Raw genomic sequence first — 19,430 nt, 5'->3', positions numbered from 1 at the left:
TGATATATCCACGCAATTTATTTTAATCATAATTTATCGATCGAACATTTGTGACATATATGTATAACACATGTTCACGAATGTTGAATCAAAAATGAATTCTGTTAAAATATTCGCGTATAAAATTCTAAAGGGTTTATCCCCGGACGTGACCTCTTTCTTGAGATCCATGGGAAGGAGGTCTCATGGACTACGTCACAATCATGTGGTCGACGACGAAATATAAAAGGCGTACACCGGAGCCGACACGAATTGAATTGCAAAGAGCCCCGGCAGACTGACGCGTTGAATCCTTTTAACCCTTCGTCGGGTCATCGATAATATCTTTTTTCTTATTATTTCCCACGCCGTTGTGCTTTCAGCCTCTTCTTCCTCGTTACCACTCGAATTTCGCTTGTTAATTTACTTAATTTATATCATCGTATGCGTCTCGTTCGCAAAAGCATTGCCACCAATAATTTTCACCCTCTGGATTATTCCATTATATATTTCTATCGACGGTTTTACTCGATTTATCGCGTAATAAAATAAAGGAAACGAGCCTATGATGCGCCACTAAATTGCAACATTTGGCGTTGTACGTGAAATCGATATAGAGCTGGTAATTAACGATGACATTTTATCATTATGAGAATTGGTCGATGACCGTTATCCACTATTATCATGTATTATTCATTATACTTATCAATCGATTATTATTAGTGTTGCATCATTATTACTTTATACATATTGTAAATGGTATTAGTATTCATATTTTGAAATTTATGAACCAGAGTGTGAAAAATAGAACGGGGAAAAAAAGAAAAATGTTAAAACGAAAATTTAAATTTTATACGAGTGAAGAATGAAAAAGATAAAAAGATATGATTTTTGGTTGATCAATTTTTTTCAAGTATTTCTAGTTATTTTTCAATTATTTTTTATATATCCTATTGTGTTTAATTTTATTTTAAACTAAGAAAGATATAAGATTTCCGTATATTATTTCATTATTATTACAGACTATAAAAATCTTTCATGACGTTAAATATTTATAATGTTAAGAAACATATATTTGTTAGATAAAAAATTTTTTTTTTTTAAATTCAGATTTCATTGTTGTTAATTGGAAAGAAAATGTGTTACTGGAAAGAAAGTATCTTATAATAATACAAAATTATATAGAGAATGCATTTATTGCACTTATATTTTATAGTATCTATTAGTTATACTACATGCAACTTATTAAATATAATTTTCAACATTCTACAATCGTTAATTAGATTTTGATTAAAAGTCTAAAGATTTTTAAACTATTAACACATTACTGTAAAATATAACATTGCTAATAAGTAATTTGCATTGAACGATATCGTACGATAACCTTATACGATTTCCGATTGCCAATATTGTCTGTTAATTGATACATTAATCAATAAACGACATAGTTTCTAGAGGAAATAATAAATTGAAAACATAAAATGTTTAAGATTAAATATTACATTTTAATAATTTTATCAAATTGAAATTTTTCAAATAATCATTCTATAATTTATTCAATAATTAACTTTATATTTTGAGAATTTCTTATTAATTCATGTTCATTAATTAATTTTTTAATCGACAGAATATTAACACAAGTAGATTAAATAATTATTCATAAATTAATCAAAATCAGAATAAATTAAGTTTGTCTTTAATTTCATTATAAAAGATAAGAATATTTCTATTGATAGAATATTTTAAAAAATAAAAAATTACAAAAATTAATGACAAATCTTAAGAAATTTCTAATATTTCTTTTAGATTAATTTATTTTATTAAAATTTTTATTTTATCGATAGAGATATCGTTTAAAAATGAATACAAGATCGAAGCGCAGTGCCGTGATGTGAACACGCGGAACCCTTGTCCTCGAAACAGCGCCAAATTTGGCTGTCTCACGATTGGAATTGGCAACCTACTGACACACTAATCGCATCGACAAGCTCTGTCATGAAATCGCGTTTTCTCGAAGCCGAATTAGGCGGCTGTGCAAAATGACTTGTTCTTAGACTGAAATCGTTTCCCCGATGACGTAATCCCGATAGTTCTTCATCGGCCTAATTGCATTTCGTGTCGTAACCCCTTGCACTGGAAGAAACAGGTTATATGTAACGATCATCGTGAACGTTTGACTCAACTTGTATGCGAATAATTCATTGAAATTGGCAATCGTTAATTTCAATTTCAATTAGTTTAACACTTGTTTGGAATACAAAAGCAAAAATAATAATTCGAATAGGACGTTCGAATAAATCAGTATTGTAATTATCGAAATATATTGGTTTTAAGCTTGTTTATTTTTTTGAACAATTTCAAATTATCTTTAAGCTTTTTTAGAGTAATCATGTAATTAAGAATATCATAAAAGATATTTATGTATAGAATTTTTTTATATTAGAATTAAAAAATTGAAAAATCTAGTTTCTGTTTTAAAGTGTTTCAAGGATATAGCATTATAAATAATTATAGAGATTTGCATCTTTTTTTTTTTATGTTTTCTTTTCAATAAATATATATATTTTTTTTTATTTTTGTCATGCATCATTAAATATATCTTTATTAACTTCAAGAAATATACTTGTTGAATTTTTGAAATTACTGTGATAACCTCATACTTAATATTTATCATTTTGTGTGTGTATATACATATATATATATACATATATATAAAGTAATTAGAAAACCACACGTGGAAAAGCCGTGAACGACGATTTTAAAGGCCATTCAACAGCAGCCGATCGTGCATCGTTTGAACAAGATGACTCAGAAAACACATTATTTATAGAGCCTTCTGCTCTTCTGTTTCTGTCGTGCAGCGAGGTGAATCACACGCGTCATGAGAATACAGAATGAGAGAGAGAGAGAGAGAGAGAGAGAGAGAGGGGAGGGAGGGAATGAGAGAAAGAACGCAAGTTACAATTGTCCAATTCGAAATTTTGCATATGTCATGCTTCACTACCTTTTGCCCCCGCGTCCTCCTTTCATACGAATTCCTTCCTTGTTACGTATCTGTTATGTGACCGAGAATTTTGGTTTACGCGCGTCGGGATTCGGCGGAAAGTGGGCCGGCTTGATCATCAGTGGGGAAAAGCACATGATAGATCTTTAGAGAAGCTATAACTCGAATATTTTGTGCTCAAGGACGCGATAAAATATTTATCCCACTCTCGCAGAATTTGGATATTCTCTGTAAAAAAAAAAAAAAAAAAAAAGCACAGGTTAAGAAATAGTACAAGTATAAAATAGACTTTTACATATTAAGATAATTATAATTGTTAGCTTAAAATTTGGAATAATTGATCTTAAGTATTGACAGTAGCTATATTGATTCTGCAAATTCTATGATTGCAACAAGTAGACAAGATCATACACACTTGATTCACGGATAAGCATAAGGGGAGAAGGTATATAAATATAATAGTATGGTTTCAAGAGGGTGCCGTTATTGCAGATAAAAAAACACTATGGAGGGATGGATACTGATCCCTTGGATGAATAGACTGGTAAATGGTTTGTTTGAAGTAGACGATTGCGTGGCAATATCCGTGTGAAATGATGGCAGCAGTAAATTCCGAGTGGTGGATTTAGTTGAATCGTTTGGTAGTTGAAGGAGTTTCGTAATAAAGAAATCTAATGGCTGGTCTATTCTTTCCTCCTAATAATGCGTTCTTTTTTTTTTTTTTTTTTTCGTATGTTCCGTTTTGTCCTTTCTATATCGTGTATTTTATTTTAAATTTATTTGTTTATTATCTCGTCATTATAAAGAACAACTATAAAAATAGAAATGTATGTTTTTATTGCATTTGGAATTATATGAAGTATTCATGTTTACGATAAACTTTACGATGTTCTAACTTTAGAATGCTAAAGTAATAAATGTCGAAACAATGTATAAAAGTATTATCTAAGAAGATTACTTAGATGGAAAGAAATGAGTCTTCTTCAGTCTTTTTGAATAATCTCAATTAAATTCACAATACTATTTACGATATGAAAGGTCATTCACAAAGTAGTATCGACAATAGTCATCGTTCTGACAATTGTTTGCCGACATATCGACACATTAAAATATAATATCATATGTATCCGTGTAAATAACTAATTTAATGGCTATTAAAATCAATTGTCAACCATGTAGAATGTTAATTATTCAGATACTTTGACATCAATTTCCTTTTCAAAAGTATATTGTTGTATTGATTTTTTATTAGTATTTAATTTTTTAATAAAATTTGTTTTATTTTTTTTTATTCGTGTATTTTATTTTATAATATAATTTATGAGAATAATTTTCTTAATTTGTATGTTAAATTTTGTCATATATTATCTGAATTTCTAAAAAGGAAATGTTTGTTATTTCCAAAATTTTTATTAATTAATCTAATGAATAAATACACTAAAAAAAGAAAAAATATAGAGATTATACAGATTAAACACATATGACAAATATAAATTATTGTATTAATGACTTTCGTTTTATAAATGCCTAACCTAACCTAAATACCAAATCAAAAATCTAAAATTAATACATATAAGTATTAAAAATATCTTTGAGAAAATACTTATATATCAAAAATATTTTATTGTTTTAAGATAATATTATCAAATTTGATGATTGAATGTTATTTTTTTAAATCTCAGCAAATTTATCATCAAATCTCACCAAAATCTCAAATGCCGCATCCGAATAAAGAAACTGAGCTATTCCACACGACTGGTCAATTAACATTCAGATGTATATCAAGCATGACTACGTGCGCACGAATCACGTGTTGAAGTGCATGCACGTCGAATGTGTCCCTGTCCATAGTTCGTCTAAATTGTGCCGCATACCCAAATCAACTTCATTCTGCATGCGATCAACGAACCATCGTTACTACTATCGCGTCTCGCGCGATTATCGAGAGCGACTTCGATTGCCACGCGCATGCGCATTACGAATCGTTCCATTTTCGTCCAGTTCCCACGTATGAAACGTGTATATCGTGATCTCGAAAGAATTTAGAATCTTAGAAACGTGTTAAATGTGGAAAGATATATTATTCAAATTTAAAGTGATTGTTGAGTGTTAGATTTAAATTTAATTTGCAATCATCACGTAATATTTAAATTATATATAAACTTTTGATATCTTATTGTGATACTACTAGCGAAGTTGATTAACAAATGTAAACAATTTTTATTTTCACTTGAAAAAAAGAAACAAATGAGATAGTGTAGACTTAACTCGAGCAAATATTTGATTAGAGAATCTATTAAAGGTATAAATTCTTTCGAATAAATTTCGTCAAGCATTAACCTAAAAACTTAAAACATAACCTAAAACATAGGCAAATTTTCGAAACATTGAATACGCGATAATTCTCTTTCGATTTATCTTCGCTCATAATATTAATTAAAAATATCTTAGAGAAATCACAAATAAAAATGAAATATTACACAATTTTTTTAACAAATATATATACATATATTTAATATAATACAAATATATATACATATATTTAATATAATAATGTAAAGTTACTAAACAATAAATTAAAGAGAAAGAAATTATAAAATAGACAAAAACAAAGAAAAAAAAAATAAAAATATAGAAATTTATATATATAGAAATTAGTAGAAATTTAGAAATTTTTTACTTAATCTTTTGATAATGGCTTTTCGTTATTCGATCCTTCGCACAATTGAATATGATTAAAAGTTATTAAAACATAGTATATTGCATTTACGATCGATTCGACGAGATTATCGATGACCAATCTCCAAGAATTACACAATCGTGGTTATTCCATCATAAGATAAAAGAAATGGAAGAAAAATGACGATACACTCGTCATGTAGTTAGTTTTTTTTTTTATATAATATCCTTTCTCATATTATCTATAATATTTTTTTATTTACCTTCTTCTCGAATAGCTTTAACCACTTTCTAACCTAATTCTGTACATTATTTACATTGCCACACAACGATGTATTAGGCAATTCCACGGTCGATACTGGGTCTAGGTCCTTACCAGCTGCGGAATACTAATTCATGACGTCTAAGTCTGGTTGAAAAATTATATTGTAACTCTCGTTCGTAAGTTATAAAGAATTTTGGTAGTACTGGATTATATTATAATACCACTGTAAAAATATTGTGTTTAAATATTACAGTTTATATCGCACGTGTAAGAGATGTCATAAGTTAAGTATCTATTGTTCCATAAATACTCGTATGTCTATTATATATATATCTATAAATTGATTACATTTGTCTATCATCCAATTTATGTTTCGACATCTCAGTTAATTGGTTTTTCAATGTTTACGTAATCAATTATAATTGAAGATTATTCGATCAAAAATAAATAAATGTGTTATTTCTGAACGATGAAAAGTCTTTTCAACATTACTCGACAATGCAACTTTAATTTCTAAAAACTTTGTTTTCGATCGACCAAAATCTAATGTTAAACGCTGTTAAAATCATCGAAAATAGCTCGAGTCGAACGAACATACTTTTTTTTCTTTCTTTTTTTTTTTTTTTTTTAACGATTCTCGAGCGCATTCCAGCTCGTGAACTTTTTAACGTAAAAAATTTCGTAATCGATCGCGAACACTCTGCAGCTCGGCGATTACGCAACGGTGGTAAAGCCCCAGATCCGGCCACGAGCAATTAGAAACTCCTCGTTGGTGTTCATCAGCGTTATCAGTTTATTAAACCCGCGTTTACGGAATTTCGACGTTTCTCCGCAGAGTTTCGCAACGCGGCCGTGATTACGACACACGGAACGAACCTTACCCACGGCACTAATTCACCACTCGATCGATCCTCTCTGGAACGCGAGGAAACGATCGCCGATGCGCAACTAGGAATCTCGGCTCTAATGGAAAAAAAAAAAAAAAGAAAAAAAGAAAGAGAAAGAAAAAGGGAAAAAACGGATAACAACGTGGTTTTCGCGAAACCTTAGTCAAGCATCGCCGGTTCTATTGCAGTTAGTAATTAGTGTGTGGCGCAAGACGAATTGAAGGAAAAGAGAAAATGTTTTTCTTCTTTTTTAATAAATGTAGAATTGAGAAGATAATTACATGGTTTTTTTTACGTGACTTTTTTTCTCCCTTCTTTTTTCATATATTTCTATCGCGTGCAATTATCGATGTAATTATCGATAATGATTGTTGTTGAAACGAATGAATTTGTGGAATTCGTTCGTAGATTATTGAAGAATTGTTAAGTTTTTCGAAGATTGTGATACGTGACTATATTGTGCTACTTATTACTTCCTTTGTTCGTATTCCATTGAGAACTTGCTCAGCAATAAAATATACTTTTAATTGAAGAAGAGCGACCTTAACATAAGTGATATTACATCGTTGTTACGAAATATATATCTTTGACTATTTATCCGATGTTACATCAAGGTGTGCAACCATAAAAATGAGCTTTTAGCTCGTTTAACCCGTTAACAAACGGATCATCCGTAACAAGTTGTAATCCTGCGATCAAGTTGATATTACTAGTGTTGATTTAGACCGGTCCGGGTTCGTAGGGTTTCGTAAATTCATCAATTGGTTACAACAATAATCATTTACGAATAATTGTATAAATGACAAAATTGCACTGAAGTTGGAAATTTGATCAAATATTTTAAATTATTATCAAATATTTCGATATTCCAATATTTGAAAACCACGAATTTTGATTATGACTATGGAAATATTATATTTATTATTTTTTTTTTTTTATATATGTACAATATATTTTTGATCGTTAGAAATTCGCATATTATTGATTCGAATTTTTGCTCACTTGAAATAAATTCAGCAGATGTAGGACAGTATGAAACAAATGGGATAACTTCAACATCAGTTTTTTGCAATATCCACAAAAATCAAAAACCGCAAAATATTCGATTTCCTTTCACATTATCGAACGCATATCCAACGAATTCCGATCGCGAGAAATCTTAAATGAGATGAATATATATGATATAAAGAACTCGTCTCTTATCATTTTTTTCCTATTTTAATTCATCGAGATAAATTTAAAATTAATGAAATTTTTATCGAAGTTTGTATCGAACAGAATTCGATTTTCCGATATGCAAATAGTGCGCATCATTATGCACGTGAAATGAAAGAATGAAGGAAAAAAGAAAAAAAAGATGAAAGAAAAGAACGAAACGAAACGAAGGCAGGTAGTAATGCGATTCGTTCGAGAGTCAGACGTGTAATATTTATAAATTAAGCGAGAAAGCAGACGCGTTACCACGGGTACTTCCTTAAATCCTTAGCTTGGCGACGAATTTTATATGTCGCGTGTCGCAACGCTCGCTTTCACTTAACGCGATTTAATTCGCGTACTTTCAAATATCCCCGCGCTTTGTCCGCGCAATTGTATCATTTTTCACGCGCCCCTCTAATCGTTTGATTACGCATGCGTAAAGTTATATAGTCGCGTCGTGGTGAACGTGTGATCATTCTGCACGAGATATTACGCGTTGGGAAGTATCGCGACTTCATTCGTGTTTGCCGTTGCGCAATGTCGCGGATTAATTTCTCGCCGCGGCGTTAAGAAGATGAGATGTTGTCGAGACGTCGTAGATCGACTCTTTTTGAAGTTCATAGCTCTGGATTAACGTTGCTACGAATGCTTTCTATTTCAGAGTTACATCAGGATTATATCATTCCAGGTATATCAAATAAAACTATATATATATAGTTTTTCCACTTTTGCGAATATATATTTTCTACGATTTTCTATTATTGTAATATCTTTTTCTAAAGTTTGTTCGATTAATGAATTTATGTTAATCTGTTTTTTTATATAGTTTATATAATTCAGTTACTCGTTTCTTTTAGAGGCAATTTTTATTTTTTTGTTAATTTATATACATGAGTTTCGTAAAGAATCCTAACAGAAATAGTAAAAGATGTAAAACAACTTTAATGAACATCGTTCCCAATGGAGACATATATGGCGGGTTAATGGGCTAACGTGTCACGACAGCCCGTCGTTTTACAACGCGTATGTAGCGTTACTTTCACTTGGCGCGATTCATTTTCTGCAGCGTGATGCGCATGCGCGCGGACGAAACAAACGTTTAAGGGTGCGTTTCCATTTTGAATGTTAATGTATGAAACGCGATAAAATATCTTACTTTAATTCGTTTCAAAAATATGTAATTATAATATAATTGTAGTGTATTTTATTAACATTAAAATTATTTTTGTGAACGTAAAATTAGAAATTTAAACGAATTAACTTATATTTCACGTTAAATAATTATAAAGAAAGGAAAATAAATATCAACTTAATCTTTTTAATAAATTCTATCGCGTATTCAAAGCAACTTCTACAATAAAATATCATCTTCTAGACAGGCATGCGAATTGAAATTCGAAGGCTCGAAGGATTTCGAGGACGTGGAGTCGATATGTGACACGTTTTGCCAGTGAAAACGCGATTTAACATTAATTAACTACGTGATGCGCATTTCGATCGAAATGGGAGATTTCGAGCAGGGAATCGTAGAAAGGAGGTGCTAAAACACACGGCAACAGTGAAGTCATCGTGGAACGAGTAAAAGCGCGCGTACTTTTGCTTCGCGTGCGCGCATGCGTGTTATGCACGCGGCAAAAAAGAAACGAAGGTGCACTTATGCGCGGGACGACCTTGTGCCAAATGTCGTTTCATCCTCAGTCAGGGACGTTGGATCGTTGATTACGTTTGTCATCTTTTCATTTTTCCTTGTTTACCCGATTGTCTCGAGACGCGATAGTCTCGATCTCGAAATTGGTGTATATTGCGAATTAAGATAAGGAGAAAAGATAAGAAAAAAAAAAAAATAGAATTTCGTGGAATTGAAATTTATACAAAATTTAAAATAGAATTATTGAAAATTGATTATTGAGAAATGCATTTAAAAACATGTGTTTATTATTTGCACATGAAATTAAGAATTAATTGGGATTTTTTTTTTTTTGCATTGTTCCACAAGAAATAATAAAAATTATCGACGAAATGTGAAGAAAATGGTGCAAAATAAAAGTTTTTCGAACATGAAAAATTAAAATTCTACACGTTCTTTTCCAAGATTTGAAAGTTTTCAAACAGATGTACGATTTCGTTTCCAAGAACAGAAATCAAGTAGAAAAAGAGAAAATTGTCGATTATACAGGACATTGACGCTATGACCTCAGACTTCAAATAATTTCACGATATAAAATTTTGAAGGTTGTTTTTCGAAATTATCGCGTTTCAAATTTTTCTGGGAAACAAACTTATTTTTAAATAATTGCTAAAGCTTAGAATTTTTAGAGAAGTGTATCACAAAAAACTTTTATAAACTTTTCGATGACTCTTTGTCTTTAATTTTTTCTTTTATAATTTTTACAATTAAACTGAAAGGATTAGAAAGATATAAAATCTAACTTAAAAATCAATCTTATTCTTCTTCTATTTTCTCGTTCATTATTTTCATTTACAAAAGCCATTTTTTATTGTCGTTCAATCGAAAATATATCATGTCTATGATCCTTTTGTTTTTTTTTTTTTTTTTTTTTTTTTGAATTTCTTTCCAAATTGTATTATTCAAATGTGAATTGAACAGAATTAGAATATTTATTTTTTCTTCTTCTTTTCAAACAAATTTCTACTTTTTTTTTCTCTCTTTCTCTTAAATGTTTTATTGTCGTTGATTTACGAGTTGAATTATATTACATGTATCGATCGTTTTGAATTTCATTATTTCATGTTTTTTCATCGTATAGTTCGTGAAAGAGAATCGAAGTGCATCGCTCGAACTTTCGCTCCCAAGAACGTCGATGAAGTTGGCAGGAAAGTTCAGGTCAATTAGACTACAATTTTCTCAATGTTAAAACACGACTCGTCTATGACGAGTTGTCTCGGTAAGTTTCTTAAAGTTTGTTGAGTAATGTACTTTCATAGCCAAGACTTATAAACTCTTTTAATGGCTGTTTACTTTTTTTCATATTTTTTTATTACTATTTGATTTTTTATTTTTAGATCTCTTATATAATTTTGGAAGAAGCGTTATATTTATTATAGAATATTTTTAGAAATTTTTAATCATTTTTATATAACATTATTAATTTGATCGTTATTGTTTGCTCGTTCACAGAAAGTTTTAAAAATAAATTATACATTATAATTATTAGGAATTAATTTTATTAGAGCAGAATGGTTAATTCTTCGTTGCAAAGAAATAAGAACTTTGTTAAATGAACGATGTCTCGAGCGTAAAAATAATCACAATGGTCTTGGAGGTGTAGTTATTTCGAGAAACGAACGATGCCTCGGATACGTGAAAGTTTATTTTAATCTTTCCGGAATTCACAAATATACGATGTTCCTGGAGCAAAAAGCAGAAACTAACGAAAATTCCAATTGTATTTTCATTTAGAATGCAAGTTTATTTCTTAATTAAAATTAATTAAAATTCATTTATTTAACATAAAATTCAAAATTTTAGATTAGATTATAAAATTATATGATTATTCATAATTATTGCGAATCGTTTTTCAACGAAAGTATTATTTTCAAATTCGAACCGACATAATATGAATACAACTCAAATCTCGACTCAAAAGATTTAAATTCTTCAATTGTCAAAGTTTTCGAGTAAGAAGGGATTATAAGTAATAATTCAAAGTCGTACAAAATCTCCGCTCAAGATTTAATCCTCTCATTAATATTTCTTCCATTCGAGGGATTCCAAGAATTAAAAATTCACAATTGCCTAAAACTTTCAGGTAAAGTTCAATATATATATATATAGAAAGAGAGAGAAACCCGTTATTTTTACCGCTGCACGAATTCGAAGGATAATTTACGAGTTTCTGTAACAAGGCGAAAGTGAACAAAAGCGTGGTCTTCACAAAGATTCGAATTACAGGTATATTATTCGAATGCCGTAATACCTCTCTTAGCGTCTACATCCGTTCGTGTTAAAGCTTCCCCCCCCTCTCTCTCCTACTTTAAAGTCATTAACGGGGCGTGATCATCGAGGCTTAACGGGAGCAGGGCGACAAAGCGTTGGCGCGAGTTTTTAAGAACAAAAGGCCACCCCCTCGATAGATGTTCCCTTTCATGTTTTTCCGTGGGCGGCGAGGGACATTCCTGGCGCGAAAGGAAAGGTCATAGAAGTTTCGTTGAAAAGTTTCGTTCCAACGAATGTTGGAAACGAGTCGGTGGTGGTGACGTTTCTTTTTTTCGGGTTCATCGTCATTTATTCCCCTCCGTTGCAAAAACCAAGTATCATTCACCGGGCGCCATTGAGCGCCTCGAGCGAAACACACCAATTTAAATGTCATTACCCAAATCGGGAGTTGTTTCGCAAGGGGGTATATCCTCCACGCGTTGTTTCCGCCCGTGCGATGATGCAATCGAACGTTGAACAACGCGTTACATTCTTTGTCGATCTACGCCTATCTATAAATGTACGGATGACGCGGCCCACCTACGAGTTTTCGTTCCACCGTGGATATCGCCGCCACCGTTTTCGTTTCGGCACGCGAAACGCCCAACGTTGGAATCTAATTAAATACCTCGGTTGAATTTGTGAAACGCTTTTATTTAACCGCACGACTCGACGATTGGTTTCCTCGATGCAAATTCGAAGCATCGAAAATTTGAACACCTATTCTTTTATCTCGCGTTTTGGTAATGTATCTTGAAATGGGAATTCTCCCTTCTTCTTCTTCTTCTTCTTTTTCTTCTTCTCTTTGATACCCTTGATCGTTTTATTTTGCGGGGCAATTCGTGCTTGTGGAATTTCTGCAATGATATTCCCTCTCTCTCTCTCTCTCCCGAAGTTATTTTCGTTCATTTTCTGGGTTAAGGGGAGATTTTATTCCAATAATTTAATCTATTTTCATTCTTGCGCGTGATATTAAGTTTCGAGTATTCTTGCGATTGAATTTGTTTTAGAGCAAGTAAATTATTCGTGTAAAACAAGCATTCGATTATAATCACGCGCATGTAAGAATAAAACCGTTCCCTTATTGCCCAAATAAATATAACGTATGATCGAAAATAATAATAATCGAAATGGAATAAGAATAGAGTACATTCTCGAAATTCAATTCATTCGAAACGGGGAATAACGAGAGAACGATGCTCGAGATGCCGATCGAATGTTCGAACAAATTCTCCAAATTTTCCACGCGTGAAATTATTCAAGATGGATCAGGAGGAGGATTCTCGCGAGGGGGTGGACGATTCCGTTTGCCAAAATTCGGGGGAGGGGACGAAACGTGATTTACGTAAAACCGCGTTCGCACGCCGCGATTCCACGTTGATGGAATGCCGTGCACGCGACGGCCAGGCGATCGAGAGAGAGCCGGTCGTGGCTTTAAGCACGAAAATAATTCGAAGCTGGCACCACGAATAGGTGGGCGAGCTGGCAGACACGCGATCGAAAAGTAATCGTGCGAACCATAATCGACGATTGTTAAAATTGGTCGCCGGTATCGCGCTGCCAATCTCGATTTCCATTCGATGAATATGGAAACATCGCTCGATTATTTCGTGACGCTCGGAATGATTTTCGATGGGGGAGATCTTCTTCTTCTTCTTCTTCTTCCTCCTCGATTGGCTCATCGCGATTATTGATACTCTTTTCTTTTTTTTTTTCTTCAACTATCGTGACTTGCTAAAAAAGTATCTGCATCTGTTTTTAATAATTCGTAGAAATATGATCTGTTCAGTTTCGAAAGTGTTCTTTAATCCTAAAAGGATGACGTGTCGAATATAGAAGACGATTTAAGCGAGAACGTATTAAATTTTTCATTCTTTTCGTCGTAATTATATCGCATCGTTTGAAAATTCTCAACGAATTATTAAGACTCGTGTGTTCTTAATTAAAATCTTAAGACATATTGCGGAAGGAATTTCGTGTAATACAAGTGCATTCGCTTCTGTTTTCGTGCAACTTCGTCGCATAATATTAAGACGTAATTCCTCCCGCGTATATACATTTGCAACAAAATATGGTAATGCAAGTTTAATAAGGGTGCAATTTACATGCCGCGAAATATTGTCTGACAAAATTGCGCGCGTTGTGTTCGAATATACATTTGTAATACACGCGCCACATACACCGGTTTAACCGCTATTTTAGTAAGATGCATTGCTACCGAGTCCGGTTTCCAGACTTTCGTGATTGCGTACGCGGCTTTAAACTCGAACACCGTTTAACACCACGATATTCATATATTATATGTTATACAGTTATTGAGGGGAATTACTTTGGAATAATTAATGATAGACGTAAAAATCTTCATCTTATGTAACATTAGGTTAGAATATGAAATATTGAACGATACTGTAAAAATTTTAATGATCGATAACCAATAAATGTCATGCTAATCTCTTAGAAAGAAAATATCGTATTTTTATAAATAATATAATAATAAAGAAATAAATCTTTAAGTAATTACTGTTGGTAATATAATTTTTTATTATTAATTTTCTAGTTCCAGTTATTTAGAGAACCACGTTCTATGTTTCTTTAAATATGTTTTATTAATTGCAATAAAACAGTGTAGCTTTATAAATAAATAAATAAATAAATAAAAGTCAAAAGTAATATTGCGTCAATTGTAAAAAAAAAAAAAAAAAAAAAAAAACTATTTGTTTCGCATAGAATTATGATTATGCAGACAGTGATTCTTGGATTTTCTTTTTACTGTCTGGAACTGGTGCGACGATTATCGCGTTTTTTATCGAGATTCTGATAGCGTAGACCACTCGAGGCGGCTCTTTGTCGGTCGCATCGAATTCTCGCGTGCAAAGGGACTCGTGCAAAGGAAAATGGATCCATTCCTTTGAAAGTCCATCGAGTCCATCTCGGGGCTTTCGTATATTTACACTTTAAAATATGGAATTTTATATTTTTTTTTTTTTTTTTTGAAACTACAACCGGTATAATAAACGTGGTGAATTCGATTAATCGCAAAACCTGATTGGATAATTTGCATGAAAATCGTTTCCATTAGTTAATATTTTTAATTCTTTCGAACTTATTCCATTCAAAACAAGATTTTTAAATAATTTATATACTTTATGAAAATTCATCGATAAATTCTAATATAGCTGTTTGCTCATTCTTGATTTTTTCCCATGGTTTGTCCATACATTTTTTGTTTATTGTATATAAATCTCACTATAACTGCGTATATATAATATATGTATTTCTTTTGTGTAGTCTAGCCTGCATGTCTGGCTTCCGACCTAGACCTCAATAAATGTAATACAGGTCATTTCAATTTTAAATTCCAAGGAGTAGCGCTTCGACTTTTGCTTAACTCGTTTAGAACATACGTTTACGTAAAAACTCTTTCTTTCGTCGAATCGCGTAAAAAAAAAAAAAAAAAAAAAAAAAAACTCAAACACGTATACACAAAGATATCACAAGAATTAAGATTTTTTTTTTTTTTTTTTTGAAGGCATTCTCGTGTATCATTTTTGAAATATTTGTTTAAAAAGATACCTTGTTAAGATCGATAAAATTTTTCAACAGAAAAATCTTAAAATGAATAAACTTTCGAAAAATTGAAAGAAATTGTACATTTTCTTTCTTACTTCATCTAAAGTAATTGAAACACGAGAGATGATCAATCGGCATTCTCGTTCGGAGAAAATATAGCATGTCGCGTGAAGAGACAGACACCGACGAGCATCGTCCTTCGAGTAGTGAAATTTAAACGAACGGTTTTGCTCCCTTCACGAAACTTTCATATCGCATTCTCGTGCGGCTCAACCTTTCGTTCAAGAGGCGAGAAGAGAGGAAGGGGGATCCTCTGTGTCCTCGATACGTGAACGTCCATGAGAGAAGTTCCCTTCCTCCTCGAAGATGACTTGCCTCGCGTTATCATTTTCACTCTTTTCTATCATTATTATTTTAGATGTGACTCAATCGATAAGTGATTTAACAATACATTCAAATTTCTATCGAACATCGTTATTTCCTGTTTATCCGGTTTAAATTGAAATTATACGGCGAAAAATCACATTATTTCTTCTTCTGTTTCGATTTTAATTATTTTGCATATTTCAATATTCTTTTAACATTCATTATTCGTACCTGTTCAAGTGATTAATTCTTTTAACGTGCGACCGATGAATTAATAATGAAATCTTTAATGTATCTCAACATTTTGTTACGCTAGTTTGAGAATCCTCGAGATTCATTTGTCGCGTTTAACTTTCATTTGTTAGCTAGATAAGATAATAGGTCCAATTGCAAATTACTTACAAAACTCAAACGACATTTATAAACGTAACAATAAAATTACCGTACTAAGAATCTGTCTATTATCTCTCCCAATAAGGACGAATAAATTTCGAAACATCCGTCGTTCAAACGAAAGAAATTCTGTCAATAAGAAATGTTTTTAAAAAAAACATTTCTCGAATCTTCCATCAAAATCAATATACATTACATATCTTCGTTGTTGTATAATAGTTGAAAATGTGAATATTATTATTAATTCTTTCGTAATATTTTTTGACACTTGGTAAACACTCGTATCGATCATTTCGTCATTCGCGTGTCGTGGTAAGACTGGTTTTTTTATAGCTGATAAAAAAACCTGCAAAGAGGAAAATGAAGGGAAAGAAAGAAGAAAAATAAAGAGTGTAGAAAATTGAATTGCGTTATCAAAAAAAAAAAAAAAAAACGGGAGTAATATCGCTTAATAAACTGGTTCGCACCGAGAAAAATTTCGTAAGAGTTGCCACCCGCTTGGTCGGTTTAATTTTCCGAGGCAAGTTTTCGCATTCTGCGCATGCGCGATGTCAATAAACCTTCAGTTCACACTCTACAGTTTCCCATCTACAGAGTCGTTCATTCGACGGTTTCATTCACGAAGGTCGCTCCGTATCGTTAATTTTCTGCAAGACGATCTATCGATTCTGTGCAATTGATTTAATTGCCAGGTTCTCGACGCGTAGCCCGAAAAATATTAGGTCTGCTGACCGATTCTGAAATGTCAAGAGGCGTTCCGTGAAGCGAGAGAGGGGAAAAAAAAAAAAAAGAAAAAAAAAAGAAAGGATTTCGTATCGAATCGAGGAAGAGAAAGGAACAGCAGCCAGGGGTGGAATCGAATAGTGGGCAGAGAAGGGGAAGGGGGAGGAGGGGGAGGTATGCAGGGGCAGAGGTACAACTGTACCTCCACGTTACGAAATACAGTCGATCGTGCTCGACTGACTTTCGATGAAATTCAATCGGGGAGAAAAAAAGCTGCGCGGAATATTCGTGTATACACAGGTCGGAAAAGAAGTAATTAATTTTCAAATGGAAACCAATGGATTTCTTATTTCGATTTATTAAAAGATCGATCCGTTGTAATAAATTAAAATTGTTCTTAAAATTCTTTTTTTCGCATTTCATTTTTTTTTTTTTTTATTCTTTGCATCTATGTTTCTTTTTCATTTTCAAATAAATTCCTTTTTAGATTTAATTCTTTCGATGAAAGAGATATTATTATTTCTGATCTTCATTCGTTCAAATAGATTCGAAAATTAGAATAACGAGGTCCCCTATCTATCGCTGCCAATCCAATGAATAATCCTTACGACGTGGAGTAAAGATGGAGATTAGAGTGGTCTATCTCTCAAAGAAAATTATCACAAATATCGAAGTCTCTCTTCGATTTACATCTTCATCATCCAAGACCATTTTCACATTCTATGGTCTATATCGGATATAGTTACATTTATTATACGCGTTTGAAATTTTATTGCAATGATTTTCGCATAATATGTATATACATATTGTCAAACTATTTTTTATATTGTAATTTCCTTAATTCATGGTTTTTTTCTTTATGTACGAAATTCTATGATAGAAATATATTTTTACATCGATACACGTTTATTTACGAGTCATTGTGCAATTATTATTATTTCGGAGTATATCGTTATTGATATTTTTTTTGTCAGAATGCTTGATCATTTTACATTATCGGCGAGTGAAAATATTTCGTTTCACGCATTATGATGCCTCGAAAATCAAGGATCATTACCATGAAACACTCAATCAACCCTGTACACGTAATTGTTAATTGATGAGCGTGCGTGATGACCTCGTGACACATGGGAAATCTAGCTAGACAGTAGTAGTAGTAGTAGTAGTATAATAATTCATGCATGGAATTTTTTATGGAAATCTTCGCATTATAGAATTGTATAGTAAGCAAAGAAAAAAAGTTTTTACAAACTAACATTCGTGAAAACGTAATTGGTAGAATTGTGTGAAAAAAATAATATATTACTAAAAATTATTAAAAAAAAAAAAAAAAAAAAAAACTTCAATATTTATTATTGTTTATTATTGTCTATTATTGTCTATAGCAAATAGTAATATATGCTCTTCTTTATACATATATATTTAAACGTATAAATAATTTACTAAACATTAGTAGTAAGAATTATAATTGTATTCGTTAAATACAATCTATTTGTTGATATACCATTCTATCTATTAACACTTTCATTACGCAGCAGTTTCTAATTAGATTTACGATATTGGTAATCATATACAAAAGTAAACTTGTTAATTCTATGAATATAATTATCATTGATTACCAACATTGCGCGTTATTTCCCGACTTATTAAGCATCATTTATGAAATACAAAATATTTGCGATCGATAAACATATCTACATCGATATCTACATTTTTAATGATCATTTAATTAATAATAATTTCGTCGTACATATATATATAGTCAAAGTTGTTGATTTCAATCGAATTACGTCGTGCCAATAATACCGAGCAAATTTAATTAACACACTTGAGAATTATTTCTTTCGTTTCATCGTATGCATGCATAATTTTAAATAAAAATAAATAAAATTCCTAATCATTGCGCGAGAAATATTTCTCCAATTCTTTTCTTTCTGCTCATTTTTCGTAACCAATCGGGAATAATGTATCGATAACGATCTGAAATACCGACCGATGATCGGGTCGTCAAATAACGATTGTGTTATTTTGTTGAACGAACGATGATCGTAATTGATGAATAGCAAGCGACGGTAAGATTACACGCATAACACGTTAATCCACCAAACTCTACGGCCGTTTCGTTTACGTTCGTGCCGTTCCATGCCGTTTATCGAGATTAATTTCGCCGTCGAATAAATGCATCCGCACGCGTGCTCGTTGCAAGGTTGAATGAGCTTGAAATTATATTGCATAGATAACCGCGGACAGAGCGCGCCTTTGTTATCCGACGGAATTATGATCGCACGAGAACGCGTTAAAAGATAACCAAACAATGTCCGGAATTGAATCGTAAGAGTCAATAATTTAATGTCCACTGTTCCGTCCATTTAACGGGATGATGAGAAAACTAGTTTCAATGGGAAATCTCTCGAAATTGCTTTGTATTCA

General features: G+C 31.9%; 1 protein-coding gene and 1 long non-coding RNA gene across 3 annotated transcripts in view; one reads left to right on the top strand and one right to left on the bottom strand.

Annotated features, from left to right (window-relative positions):
* The window catches only part of Su(Tpl) (Suppressor of Triplolethal), a 113,618-nt gene that overhangs the window by 86,644 nt on the left and 7,544 nt on the right, over positions 1 to 19,430 (top strand). The gene's annotated exons all lie outside the window — the stretch shown is intronic.
* On the bottom strand, positions 865 to 4,908 carry LOC147657774 (uncharacterized). Its single transcript, XR_015291806.1, has 3 exons — positions 4,688 to 4,908; positions 2,984 to 3,211; positions 865 to 2,112 (listed from the first exon to the last, which is right to left on the bottom strand). It is a non-coding gene; the product is annotated as an uncharacterized LOC147657774 (long non-coding RNA).

This window comes from Apis florea, unplaced genomic scaffold, assembly GCF_048593485.1.
Source record: "Apis florea isolate Af1SG1 unplaced genomic scaffold, ASM4859348v1 contig_2839_pilon, whole genome shotgun sequence".
NCBI classification, from domain to species: Eukaryota; Metazoa; Arthropoda; class Insecta; order Hymenoptera; family Apidae; genus Apis; species Apis florea.
The sequence above is the reverse complement of the archived record's forward strand: the minus strand, read 5'-3'. Positions and strand labels throughout refer to the sequence as shown.